The sequence below is a fragment of the Triturus cristatus genome, chromosome 5_2, assembly GCF_964204655.1.
Source record: "Triturus cristatus chromosome 5_2, aTriCri1.1, whole genome shotgun sequence".
Taxonomy (NCBI): domain Eukaryota; kingdom Metazoa; phylum Chordata; class Amphibia; order Caudata; family Salamandridae; genus Triturus; species Triturus cristatus.
In genome coordinates this window covers 1011842075-1011856425 of record NC_140588.1, presented here as the reverse complement: position 1 = coordinate 1011856425, position 14351 = coordinate 1011842075, and the positions used below count along the sequence as shown (strand labels likewise).

Genomic DNA, 14351 nt, shown 5'->3' with positions numbered 1-14351 from the left:
GGACAAAGGGTGGCTTGTTACAGGGCAGCTCCCGCTGTTGGGACGTGGGCTCCGGCTCTCTGCTGTTTTCCCTGCGGTCTTTCTCCTTTTCCAGGGCAGAATCCCGGCATTTACCACAAGAAGACTCTCGAATTAAGGCTGGTATCACATCCTGTTAAGACGTTAATGGAGAGAGAGACGTACATGTCACCAGAGGTTACAATAATGGTACATAGGTTTAAGGGCGCACACTCGCGAGCTGCATGGCGCGTGGTGTGTTTATTACGTTGAAACTACCTGCCTCCCTCAATGTGGGGTTTACCTGCAATAGGAACTGCCACTCGATAACGGCTTCTCTGGCGCACTAGTCTTCCCTCCTCCCCACGTCTATAGTAGAGTATACCTGTTTGAACTAGGCATCACATAGACACAACGCATAGGATACATATAGCATTTTCTGATGTTTATGTAATGTACTTGGTGCATAGTGTTAACAGAAGGGATTCATGTAGTCCTTATTTGTAAAAACTGTGGTAAAGTGTCTTATACTAAAACAACCGAATATTTCCAATTATAGTATTAATGCAAGACTTTTAGATTAACTATGGCACGTTTTACAAATGCATTGTAAGAGTTAATGCAGTTATCTTAATTCTGAGATTGTATCATTTTTGTTGGTTGTTTATGTGCACTAAACATTTTGAAGTTGATCTGACAGTCTTTATATAGAAGGTTTGCACAGCAGACCTCTTTAGAAACCTTTGCTCCTCTCTGGCCCGTTCTATCCACCAGCGTCCCTCTTTTGCGCTGTCTCCCCACCAAAACCTCTCTCCATTCACTGCCATTCTGTCTGTCTGTTTCCCTCTGTTCATGACTGTTCGTTCTCTGCCTGTCTATAACCCCCTCGCTTTCAGCATGTGAGTGTGCCTCTCTAACTTTAAGCCTGTTTCTCTTTGCCCTTGTATAACATGTCTCTAACCAAACCCTCTCACTCTCTGTGTGCACTTCTCTCCGTCCCTGTCTATTGCATCTATGCCTGTTAGTGTTCACCCTGTGCCTCCCATAAGCATGCCCTCCCCTTTCTCTACTTCTTTCCTGGCTCACTCCCTCATTTTAGCTCACCCCCAGATCCCTCTCCTTTAATCTGACCTATTATTTCAAACATTGCACAGCTCTACAAGTAAATATAAAACCGGGAACTTCACTACACACCACATTAATAAAAGCCAGTACAATTTACAATACAAAACTCGCACTAGTACAAATGCAATGCAATAGATTTCACAATTACAACAAAGTGAGCTATTGCCATTTTGCATTACACCATTTGATTAATGCTTCACGAAGGGAAAAAACAAACAATGACATTTACAACGCCAATAGCTCAAAATAATAATGCCATTGCGAGACCCGTTGCATTGTAAATGCTTGTTTTTCTGAAATAGTGAAGCACTGCAACGCACCACGAAGCACGGTTATCGCGTGCATTCTAGGCTGACATCCTGTCTGCCTGAAAAGATCTGTGGTGGGGGCCCCAGGACACAGTTTATGCTTGGACACCATGCTTCCTTGCTCACTGGCCGACAGTAAGCTGCCCAGTCAGGAATTCTGGATATTTTTAGACATTGTAAGGGAGATCTCTGCCACCAAATACACTTAATTAAAAAAGCTCTGACCCACACGCAGTTTGAGAATATTAACGTTCCTTCACTCACCTAACAAGACCCAGATCTGAGCCTAAACACAGTCCGCTTTGAGTACAGCAGTAAGTAGATGCCTGGCATCCGGTTTGAACCAAATCAATTTCTTACAGCTTCTGTCTGTGTGTCATCCTTCCAAAGTACTGTACAAATAATGCCCCGGACTTCAGATCTGCCCCTGTCTGGGATCTTTTAAAACCTTCTGTTGTGACAGTTAACATAAGCCCACATTCAACAACATGGGACACCAAACACAGCGAAGACCTGATAAACCTCAACACCTCCAACACTGTGAAATTCAAATTACACTTTTTGCGTTGGTATTTGCAAATTTAGCCAATGCGCAATGGAGCGGTGTGTACTGAATTGAAGTATGATGCAATACCGTGCATAAAGTTAGGATGTACATATTATGGAATACACACTATCATTGCTTGTCACATTTCTACTTTTGCATTACTTAAATATTAAATAATATATCAAGGCAACATCATTAGTTGTATGTGTGGGAGCATAACATCTAGTCTTGCTCTCATCTGATGACACCTTGATGGGCACACATTCTTCGCCCTTCGATTCATAACATAGTCACAATAAAAATCTACTCACCGCATGTCGGCTGTTTTTGCATCCTACACCGTAAATCAACACTTTAACTGTGCCATTATGATTCTTACTGTACTTTGACCGACCATCCAGAACCATTTATCTATTTCCAACATTGGTAGACTGAGTTGGGTTGAAATCCAGAAAAGATTTGCTCGCTATCACTTGACCACTCTCAAATTGCCGTGGTTTAGTATTCTGACTTGTATTTCTACTGGTTTCTTTCAGTGTTTGCTCTCCACACTTTAATCACAATCCTTACCTAGCCAAGCAGGTGTCTGCTGGGATTCTGTATTAAAGCATGGTACTGGCTTTCACAGGTGTGGTTTTACCACCCCGCGGTACTGTACAACTCCTATTCAGTACCTTAATGATTGTACTTTATGTAGCTTGTACATCTCAATGTATGCTTGAAAAGCTATAAATATGCAAAGTTAATAATGGTATCATGCTGTCACATCAAATTGACGCACCTGGTGAACAGTTTGCATTTATTTATGAATATTGAAAAACATAACTTTTGAAACAAGGCGTTAAATTGCCCATCTTGTTCATATTGATATTCATTGACATCTTACTGCATATCTCCAAATGCTGTCTGTGTTAAGTTTTCTGTATACCCACACTATCAATATCTATTTCAGGCCAGTAGTATTAGCCTTTTTTCTTTACTGGGTGACTCCCCCCTCCCCCCCCATAAATGACCTTCATCCTTCATGGGCTAATCTGACAAAATGTTTCCCTTAGATTTGCAGCTACCATCCCAGATACCAAACATTTTGTTGTGTCATCTTTACACTCACCATTATGAAGAAGGATATCTCTGGCACACCATCAAATAGCTAATGCATCTCCCTTTAAAGCCCTGGCTGCTAGTTTATTTAGATAAACACCCAGGATAAAGTGTTGTGAATCACTCTGCCCTTCCAAAAGTAGCCTCTCAAAAATATTTGTCAACTTATGCCAAAAGGTAAACCACAATCTTTGTATTATTAAATATTTATCAACAATCCATGTACTTTTCCAGGAAGTGTACTCCTTTGCACACATTTGTACAGTGACCCCATCAGATCCAATATTCAGGAATGGTAAGGGTCCCATTGTTTAGAATTAAAGTATATTGCAGTTTAAAGAATTACGTGTATTTTATTTACTGTCTACACTTTTCAGAGGAGGGTGAAAGACAGCCATAGATGAATAGCAAATTACGAACCTATAAATTATTTGGGAAAAATGTTTAACTCCAAGTGTATCTCTATTACTTTTTCCCTATTTGTACCTACACAGTACACATCTCAACCTTTAGATGGAAGGGTCTGATTTAGGGGATACCTGGGTCCTGGCGAAGGCCACATACCGAGAGAGGGTTCAAAGTATTGGCCAAAACATGTTGACAGACTAATTGTTAGTCACAATCATCCTGTATTTGGTATTTTAATCTTGCCAAAGCCACCTGAATAAATTGATTTTAAATTGATCCACAGGCAATTTGATTATAAAACGAATTGGATCCCACATTCCGTGTTCCAACAATATCCTCCTCGCTGTCAACCAAAGACCGGTTCCAAAAGAGCTCCTTCTTTCGAACCCATTCAGACAAACATGTCTGCTCAGGAAGAGTATGCCATCAGTACTAGATGAAGGTTCCACGTCCTTTAAGAAAGGATACCCATGGCGATCTAATTAATCTATTTTTTTCATTCTTTAGTTTACTTTGGTGGGGTGTCTTGTGGACCTTTCAATCCTTCCTCTCTCATTTTGTGTTAAGATAAGTTTTTATGAAATCTCATTTAAAATCTGCTAAAACAACTCCACCACAAAATTACAATGTAGTATTGATACAATTTCATTGTCTTTTTGCAAAGCCAAATTACAAATGTATTTGTTGTATATTTAATATATCAAGAAAACACACAACAGTTCAACCTTTTAAAAAAAAATAATATCCATACCTGATTAAACTTCTTAGTAGCTGCAATTCATTTTGTGTATATTTTACCCTATGATATATTTTCTGAAAATGGTCTTCCCACGCTGAGAAAAAGGTGGATATTTTGCCTTCCTGTGGGTAATATTTACTGTTCCACCTAAAATTGCAATATACCACCACCGTCTCTCTGAATTACGTTTTATACCCAAATGTGCAGTGCATCCTATTAATCTGGAAATTGGGTCTGGGTTTATTTAAACTTTGCATTACGCGGTTAAACATTTTATACCAACCTTCTTTAAGTAGGGGATATGTCCAGATCATATGCCTCCAGTCCCCAAATCCCAAGCATTTGGCCATTCTTTAGGAATGTCAGGATTTCGCTGATGCAGAGAGGCAGATGTAAAATATAATAGCCATTGAGTAACGGTTTGCATTTGTTTAAAATTCACCCTCTTTAGGACAGTTGTGCTATATTCTGCTACTTCCTTTCATGTGGCATGATTATTTGACAGATTCTTTTCTTAAGCCACTTTCTAACAATTGTTTTTGTAAGCTTGAAGAAAGAAGTCCACTATCCAACCATGATCTTTAACAAGCTGTGTCGCTTTCGCGCTAGTATTTTCTGTGTCTGATACTGCTTATTTGAATATTAGGCTATATATTTGTCTGTAGGCAAACTTTGTCTACCCTGTATTACTTAATTTCTACGTGTACCTCTCTCCATGTAATCCTTTTACCATCAATAAACCACTTCTCCTCTTTCTTCAAAGCGGTTTCTTCCCAGCATCTCAACTCTTTGAGTCATTTTATGTGGATACAAATCAGATCTGATTCTGAATGAATGCTGCATAACTTTAAGTATCTAAAAAACAGCTTTTGTCTTGTGTGGTACATGACATGGAGCTAAAATTGTACTAATTTGGGATTTAGATCAGTGGCCTTTTTAGGCCATGATATCTGCAGACTTCTGTTAATATCATATATCAAATATCATAACCTACGAGAGATTGTGACACCAAGTTAAAACTAATGGGTATGTTTTCAGTCTGCCTGTTTTTAACGTATGTTGCAATGTCTGAAATTCTTGTTCTTTTGTTACCTTTAGGTATGCCATGGACCATCCGACTCGAGGGGTCACGGCGGTGGTGGTCTGCTGACCACCCTATTACGATTCAGGCGGTCAGACCGCCAACGCCCGCCAGGGAACCGCCATTCCCTGGTGGTGTTGCTGTGGTCAGGAGGCTGCAATATGCTTGGTGGAACCGCTGTGGTTCCGCCAAGCATATTACAAGTTTGCTCGTCGTAGGCGGTGTCATGGAGGGACCTCTATTAGCCACATAAGGTACTGCACACTTAATGCAATTATAATTTAAAACCTTGCAGCTCAGCATAAATTTCCATTCGTTTTTATTGGAAGTAAGATGCTAAATAAACCACAATGGTACATTTTTAACACGCAGGCTAACAAAAATCTCACTTTCAATAAAAACAAATGGAAACGTATGCTATGCTGCAGTCTTTATCTTTATAATTTCATTAAGGTTGGAGTACCTTATGTGGATCATAGAGGTCCCTTTACAACCCCACAGGGACACGTAGTAACAGAATGTGGTACTGCACCCTTTTCTTGCTTTCTGGATTTTCTTTTATTACTTGTGCTACTGCTGGGATATTTTTTGCCCCAAAAAATAAGTTATCATTTGCAACGCCTATAGCTCAAACTTTTACTAATGCGAGACCTATTGCATTGCAAATGCTTGTTTTTTTAATGTACATGTGTGGTAGCGCATTGTTACTTATAGACAGCACATTTTCTAATGAAATTGCCACTAACTGCACAAACATTCAGTTTTACTGATAAAACTATATAGCACACAAATGATATGCGGAAATCGGGTTTCTGTGAATATTTATCATTTATGCATCATCAAGTACAGTGTGTTGATTTATTTTGATCCTATACATCTCTGTTTCCATCACATCTCAGAATTACAAAAAAAGTGTTTCGTTTTTGCTTTCCTAACTCCTGAATGCCTACAGTTCATTTACATGTATTTGCATTTTGCTGAGTGTTTGGAAAAACAACAGCCTTTCCTTTCACACTCCCTGTACTCCAGCAAGATTGTCACATAATTCATTTTAAGAACCCCTCTCACTTTGCAGTTCTAGAAAGAAAAGTAAACATCAATCCACTTGCGAAAACGCAAAATGCCAAAACTTTGCCGCCAAGGTTTTCATACTCACTCCATGTGCAATGCTGTATGGATGAACTGGTTGGGGATCTTTGCCTATGCCTTTCCTCCTCTCTACTTTCTTCTGTATGTCCCGTAAGCTTTGGCAATCCTCCCTTACTCTCATCCTGTGGGATCCCATCTTGGATCACTACGCTCCCCACGAGAAACTCCCCAACAGGCTGCACTGGCTCACACAGAACCAAAGCAGAGCCAGACACCCAAACTCCAGACAGGCAGGGCCGACCTCACTTTTCAGAATACCAGTCAAGACTTTCATGAAAGGCCTTAAAAGCATCTCACCCAGGGTTCCTCCGGCTCCAGTCTAGAACCAAAATGTTGTCCTTACCAGGCTTATGTGCCCTCATTTAGAACCACTACACTCTAAAATTCCTCTCATGGAAGATCGCTTTCCTTGTAGCTGTTGCATCATTAAGTCGTATTAATGAATTGCAGGCTCTTTTACTTCAGGAGCCTTTCTTTCAAGTTCACAGCAATAGGTTTGTTCTCAGGACTAACCGTAGATTCCTACCCAAGGTTGCACGACCTTTCCATCTCAACCAAACTATAGCGCTCTGTGTTTTCCCCCTAAACCAGACCTGGAAGCTTTTCTTTGCTTTTGCTATGCCCAATAAAGATCATCCTATCAAAGGCAGATGAATTGTAAAATGCATTCAGGCCTGCTATCTTAAAGCCAAAAGAACCTTAGCCGCCCCTCCCAGGCCACATTCCACCTGGAAAAAGAGCACAACAATAACTTTCCTGGGAAGTATGGCCATAGCTGACATTCGTAAAAAAGCTGCATGGTCCACTTCACACACTTTTATAAAATATTACTGTGTGGACATCCTAGCACATCAACAAGCTAGAGTTGGCTAAATAGTATTAAGGACTTTGTTTCATGCATCTGCACCATCCACAGGCTGACCACCGCTACGAAAACACTGCTTTATCGTCTATGCATATCATGTATATCACCAGCCGCGCATGCTATGGACGGAGTCTTAGCATTTATTCGCAGCGTGTAGTGATGTAAATTTATATGTGCCCACACACTTCCCCGAGAGCCACAGGATGCTACCGTTGTCCTTTCGCCTGTAACATTTTATTTCTTATATACACTTCACTCATGTTGACCATACTGTCATACTTTCCACTCCATACTTACTCTCACCCTTTGTGGAGAAAACAATCGAATAATTGAGTCTGTGCCCATGCACATTGCGAACTAAAGTAGCAGTAACATCATACCCCTTGACTCGAAAGACGTCTTTGAGCAAAGACAAGTTGCAAACGTCAAAGCCTAAAACTAGCTGGCAGGAGTATGCAGAGCATGTAAATCCACAGCGCTAACCGTTACAGATAGATACTTGCAGAGTAAGAAACACATCCTTTCCACTACCCCCAAGACGTTGGGTTATGCTCCTTTCCCCTTCACACCAAGGAAGAGGATTTACTCCAATCCTTTGCTGCAGCAAACCCCTAACCGTCTTCAGAGTGGGAACGGTAGTCTGGGAGCTCATGGGCATTCACACATTTTCAAGCTTGTGGACATTGACAGGCTCAAAAACTCCATCCCAAACTAAGTACGTCTTGATTCACACACTCCCTAGCCTCTTTACATGGGGTTCACTACTGCTTGGTTGTCCGCAGTCTTGCCATACAATTATTCTATTGTAAATCCATGTACGCTTGCTCAGTGTCCTTTTGCAATGCCTGATATGTGTACATACTGCCATTTTCAATCATAAACTGGTTTGTGAACTGGGCCCTAGGACTTTTCTTAAAAACCCTAATCTTGTGTCACTGTCCTATTACAGTGAGTTGGATTTTTGCACATTCAAAAGCTGAATTTTATGGCATGACACGGAGGCTAAGATTATGCAAATCTCCTTTATTGCGCAGCTCACAGCAGCAACAATGAAGAGATCTAGAACTTCAAAACAGTCCAATAGGATATACAGTCCATGACAACGCAGACATCTCCCTTCTTTGTTGCTGCTGCTCACAAGATAAGTACACATTTTACTTTCTCTTGACCTTTACTACATTAGTATGTATTTATCTGTTTTGGATCTATATTAGTTTAGATCTCTGTGTGTAAGTACACACTTATCCTTTCTTACCCTTTACTACTTTGAGTATGAATTTATTTGTTTTTTTGGACTTATACTATTTGAATTTTTATGTCGAGTTTTAAGGTTGGCTGACGACCGGTTGTGTCTTTTCCCCTTTATCTTTCTTTAAACTTATTAATACCCTTCAACTCTCATCGTGCTAGATTGGCTTCCCGCCTTCTACTTTCCCTTTGAACTTGCGCATCGCGCTAGATAGGCTTTACAGTTTCAGTCCCACTCTTTATAACCCGTGTATCAGCCTCCAAATGCCCTGAACTCTCCTCGGAGCGAGACTCCATCTCGCTCCGACACGGTTTTGTATCACACCCTTTCCCCGCCCCCTCCCCCGGCTCCTTACGCCGAGGAAAACTTTCGGGGAATACTCAACCGGCATCATTCAAACGCAGGTTCTGCGTTGAATCAGAAAACTGCACGGGACCGGCGTCTTTCATGCCTTATGTTGTTAACTAAATATGTCACTGTGTATATTATCAATATATTTGTATGTTATGATGATAAATGCATCATTTGAAAACACTGTATTAAAACAAGACCATTTTATGTACTCCGTTTAACTAAGACTTTGCAGTGCTTCTGTGACGTTAGTGTGACACTGGGGTTGGAGCTCTCCCTTGCTTAATCCTGAAACGATTGAGATATATACATATGTGTGCACACCCATATACTGACTAACGATATAAATCTGAATGAAAACAAAAGCAATATCCTTTGTACGTCTGTCAAACAGGATGGGGAACCAAGCCTGGGATCTCCAGAGGGGGGTTATCACTACCACTATTTCTTTGTTTCTCTGAATTTGAAGAAGAAGGCGTGGAAGCATGGCAAAGGGCGGGAAAGCATAAGCTTTGTGATTCTGCCATTGCCCAGTAGTATGCCATCCTGCAGCTGTGTCCGCAGCGCCTCGGCCAGTGGCTCCATCACAAGCGCGAAAAGGAGGGGGGATAGCGGGCAGCCCTGCCTCATCCCACGCCGCACTTGAATCGCGCCCGAGACATAGGACCCTACCTTCACCCTCACCACTGGCATGGACACCACACAGGTTTTATAAAAATAAGTATTCTTTATATAGACTTAACACAAGACTACAAACGACAAAAATCCACAATATATATAGTCCATGTGAACGTATTTCCGATTTTGCTGCTGAATTAGTTATTTTGTCATATTAGTGTCCGATAGTCAACTGTTGAGTTCATCTGTGGCTTATAATAACATGCACCCAAAAGTATTAATAACTTTTATATATCTCTGGTATGCATGCATTTAAAGAATCAGATCTCTGGTTTATTTCAAATGAGTATGTATTTATCTGTTTTGGATCTATATTAGTTTAGATCTCTGTGTGTAAGTACACACTTATCCTTTCTTACCCTTTACTATTTTTCACAAAACCTGGAGTTTCTAGGTTTTTGGGAATCTCCCTTCTAAGCCAAAAGCTAATATAGTTTGCCACATGTTGGGAGGGTTGCCATTCTGGCGGAAGGGGATATTTAATTAAGAGGGGATCGAACATATAGTCCCCTAAGGGATCGGTAATACCCTTTTTTGGGTCTGAGGCCTTATCTGCCTCTTCAGTATTATCCCCAGGATCATCTCCCATCTCTTCTGAGTCTGTATCGAAGGTTGAGGAGCATTTTACTTTCTCTTGACCTTTACTACATTAGTATGTATTTATCTGTTTTGGATCTATATTAGTTTAGATCTCTGTGTGTAAGTACACACTTATCCTTTCTTATCAGGAAGCAATAAAACGTGTGAGTAATGTTGGATATTTCAGAATAATTGCATGCATACCAGAGATATATAAAAGTTATTAATACTTTTGGGTGCATGTTATTATGAAATCTATTTAGGAAGCAATAAAACGTGAGAGAAGGGCTATGGAGAGATGAGAGGCACTGTTGGCGGGTCGTGCAACATTCTAGGATGAGGCAGTCCGCTCTCGGCCTTTCATGTGTGGAGTAAACTGCCCTCAGCCCCTACATCTCTCCCAGCTCGCCTATCTGCTCCTGGAAACACAGGACCCCCGGCAGTGGGTCGCAACGGAACGGTCACTCCTCACATGTGGCGAGGGCCTTGGCCCCCTATAAGAGGACCACACCCCCCAACGACCTCCTCCAGATCGACTCCATCCCAAGATACACAGTTCCTGGGGGATTTCTTGTGCAGGGGAACAATCATAGCCTGATTCCAGGCAGAAGGTACCCTGGCTGACGATAAGGATAAATTGAGCAGAGTATTAACCACAGGGTTAATAACCTCAGTTGCACCTGCCAATAGTTTAGTCGGGCGGGGATTCATAGGTGAAACGTATTTTTCGAGGGGGTCTCTCTTGAATAGGAAAGTCTATGAAATCTATCTTGAACCCACTTACAGTGTCTAAAACCCAAGGATCTTGAGTCACCATGCTCCAGTTTCCAGAACTTTAAAGAATCAGATCTCTGGTTTATTTCAAATGTGTATGTATTTATCTGTTTTGGATCTATATTAGTTTAGATCTCTGTGTGTAAGTACGCACTTATCCTTTCTTACCCTTTACTACTTTGAGTATGAATTTATTTGTATTTTTGGACTTATACCAGTGTGAGGTCCTGTGTCGAGTTGCGTCAGCCTGTGTCGGTTTCAAATGAGCTGTAAGTGCTGCTGTGCGAGGTCCTGTGTCGAGTTGCGTCAGCCTGTGTCGGTTCCGATGAGCTGCAAGTGCTGCTGTGCGAGGTCCTGTGTCGAGTTGCGTCAGCCTGTGTCAGTTCCGATGAGCTGCAAGTGCTGCAGTGTGAGGTCCTGTGACGAGTTGCATCCACCTGTGTCGGTTCCGATGAGCTGTGAGTGCTGCAGTGTGAGGTCCTGTGTCGAGTTGCGTCAGCCTGTGTCGGTTCCGATGAGCTGCAAATGCTGCAGTGCGAGGTCCTGTTTTGAGTTGTGTCAGCCTGTATCGGTTCCGATGAGCTGTGAGTGCTGCAGTGCAAGGTTCTCTGTTGATTTGCGCTGCACTGTGTTGGTTCTAATGAGCTGCGAGGGCTGCCTTATGGGTGATTAGCCGCGCTCCAAAACTCACATAACATAACTCTATTTCTAGCAGTTACCTTTATTTTGTAGGTCATATCTCCTAGACATCCAAGTTGGATCTAGTTAGTTTGTTTGGGATCGGACTAAAGGTGAGAACAAGATGGAGAGTCTCGCTCCGAGGAGAGTTCAGGGCATTTGGAGGCTGATACACGGGTTATAAAGAGTGACAGATCCTCTAGGTCTCTGTAGGAAGCTCAAACTGCAGCTCACAAGATAGTACTGTACCTGGCCCAAAGTGAAGCTCATGAGATCGCTGTCGCAAGTGGCCAACTGTATGATGAACACATGGATGCTGACAAGATGGCTGGGAACGGAAGAGCAATCTTTGGGGAAGAACCGGACTTAGTAATAGACTCTGATGCGAGCCTTCAAGGTTGGGGTGCCACTTGTGGCAACTCTTCAACAGGGGGACTTTGGACTCCAATGGAGAAGGAGCTTCACATCAACTGCCTGGAACTTCTGGCAGGCTCCTTTGCAATCCAGAGTTTTACCAAGGGCCTGATGAAATGCTCTGTCATGCTTCGCATGGACAACATTTCTGCCGTGAGATATGTGAACAAGATGGGAGGCCCACATTCCAAAGGTCTCTCCGATCTGGCCAAGAATTTCTGGGCTTACTGCCTCAACAAGGGCATCTCCGTCATTGCCGAACATATTCCAGGTTTGAACAATGGGGTTGCAGACTGGTTCTCGAGGAATTTCAAGGATTCAAACAACTGGAAACTGAGCAGGGATGTTTTTCTAACCATCCAGTCATTATGGGGTCCCTTTGGAATAGACCTCTTTGGAGACAGAATCAACACTCAACTCCCCAATTTTTTCAGCTGGAGACCAGATCCGATGGCCTTGGGGACAGACGCCTTCTTTCAGGACTGGCTTGGTCTGAGACCTTATGCTTTCCCGCCCTTTGCCATGCTTCCACGCCTTCTTCTTCAAATTCAGAGAAACAAAGAAATAGTGGTAGTGATAACCCCCCTCTGGAGATCCCAGGCTTGGTTCCCCATCCTGTTGGAAATGAGTGTGGATTTTCCAATTCTCATTCCTACTTTCGACGAAGTAATCACAGATCCTCAGGGCGCGTGTCACCCCCTAGTTCTTCAGGGACTCATGTCCCTGATGGCATGGAAGATTTCAGGAGACAGTGGCAGCTCCCGGGACTTTCGGAGAGCGCTTTCAAACTCATGTGTGAATCCTGGGCTCCTGGAACAAGGAAAGCCTATAGATTGGCTTGGCGTAAATGGGTTTGTTGGTGCCTTCGACGGAGTTATGATCCCATTTCAACTGATATAGTTCAAGTTCTCAATTTTTTGGCTGAGATCTTTGCCTCAGGTCTGGCTTATCGAACCGTTAATGTCTACAGATCGGCCATCGCAGCAGGTCACTGCTTGATAGACGGTACCTCAGTAGGTCAGAACTTGCTAACTAAAAAACTTATGAGAAGCATGCGCGTTTTAAATCCACCTTTACCCAAATATTCTAAACTATGGTATGTAAGGGATGTCCTTAGATTAATTGCCGATTGGGGTGAGAACTCAATCCTCTCACTTAAGAAGCTATCCTATAAACTCACTGTTTTACTTTGCCTTGTTTCCTTCAGGCGTACGTCGGATGTTAGAGCCTTGGATATCTCTTCAAGGGCTTATCAACCTAAGGGAGTTTGTTTTTTCCTTAAAAGACAAACTAAAACTATATCCTCCTCTGTCTTCTATCCCTTCTTTCCCCAGAACGATGGTTTATGTGTGGTGAAGTGTTTGTTGGAGTACGAAAAGAGAACCTTAAGTTTAAGGGATTGTGCGGATCAATTATTAATATCTCACAGGTTTCCTCATAGAGCAGTTTCCTCTCCCACTCTAGCCAGATGGGTTAAGGATGTTATGAAAGAAGCTGGGATCGATATCTCTGTTTTTGGTGCTCACTCCCTTAGAGGAGCCTCAGCTTCAAAAGCTTTTATCATGGGTGGGGGCCTTCAAGATATCCTTAAGGCTGCCGATTGGTCAAATGAATGCATTTTCAAAAGATGTTATTTTAAGCCTGTTCCAAATGTTATTGACAATGTTCTGAACTCATTTTGAACTTGCATAATATTGGCCTCCGTGTCATGCCATAAAATTTAGATTTTTCACAGCCTGCTGGGCAGAAAATCTGGATTTTATTAAAGACACGGAGGCTAAGATTATCCCTCCTCTACTGTTCCCTCCCTGGGAATATAATTTATTTGTTTCTGTTTTTTCAGATTAGATTGTTCAAGAGAACTTCCGGCTGCCTTCATTTAAGTTTCTTCAAAGAGTTTATAAAGTTGCTATCTTCAAGGAGTTTATGAAGTTGCTATCTTGTTCGCCGCACAAAGAAGGGAGATGTCTGCGTTGTCATGGACTGTATATCCTATTGGAATGTTTTGAAGTTCTAGATCTCGTCATTGTTGCTGCTGTGAGCTGCGCAATAAAGGAGATTTGCATAATCTTAGCCTCCGTGTCTTTAATAAAATCCAGATTTTCTGCCCAGCAGGCTGTGAAAAATCTAAATTCTTAAAGGCATTAAAAATGTTTCTAGTACTTCAACGAGATCTGTTATCAAGGCTCAGTTTAAATTTAGTGCACCTTTGAAGACCTTTTTTGTACTTTGAATGTAGTGGCTCCAAACCTCTGTTAAATTAAGACAGTCATTTCTCAACACAGTTTTTGACTAATCACAATACCAT

The 14351-nt window shown here is 41.9% G+C and overlaps 1 protein-coding gene across 1 annotated transcript in view; it reads left to right on the top strand.

The window, feature by feature from the left end:
• Positions 1 to 14351, top strand: part of LAS1L (LAS1 like ribosome biogenesis factor) — a 394614-nt gene that overhangs the window by 44083 nt on the left and 336180 nt on the right. The gene's annotated exons all lie outside the window — the stretch shown is intronic.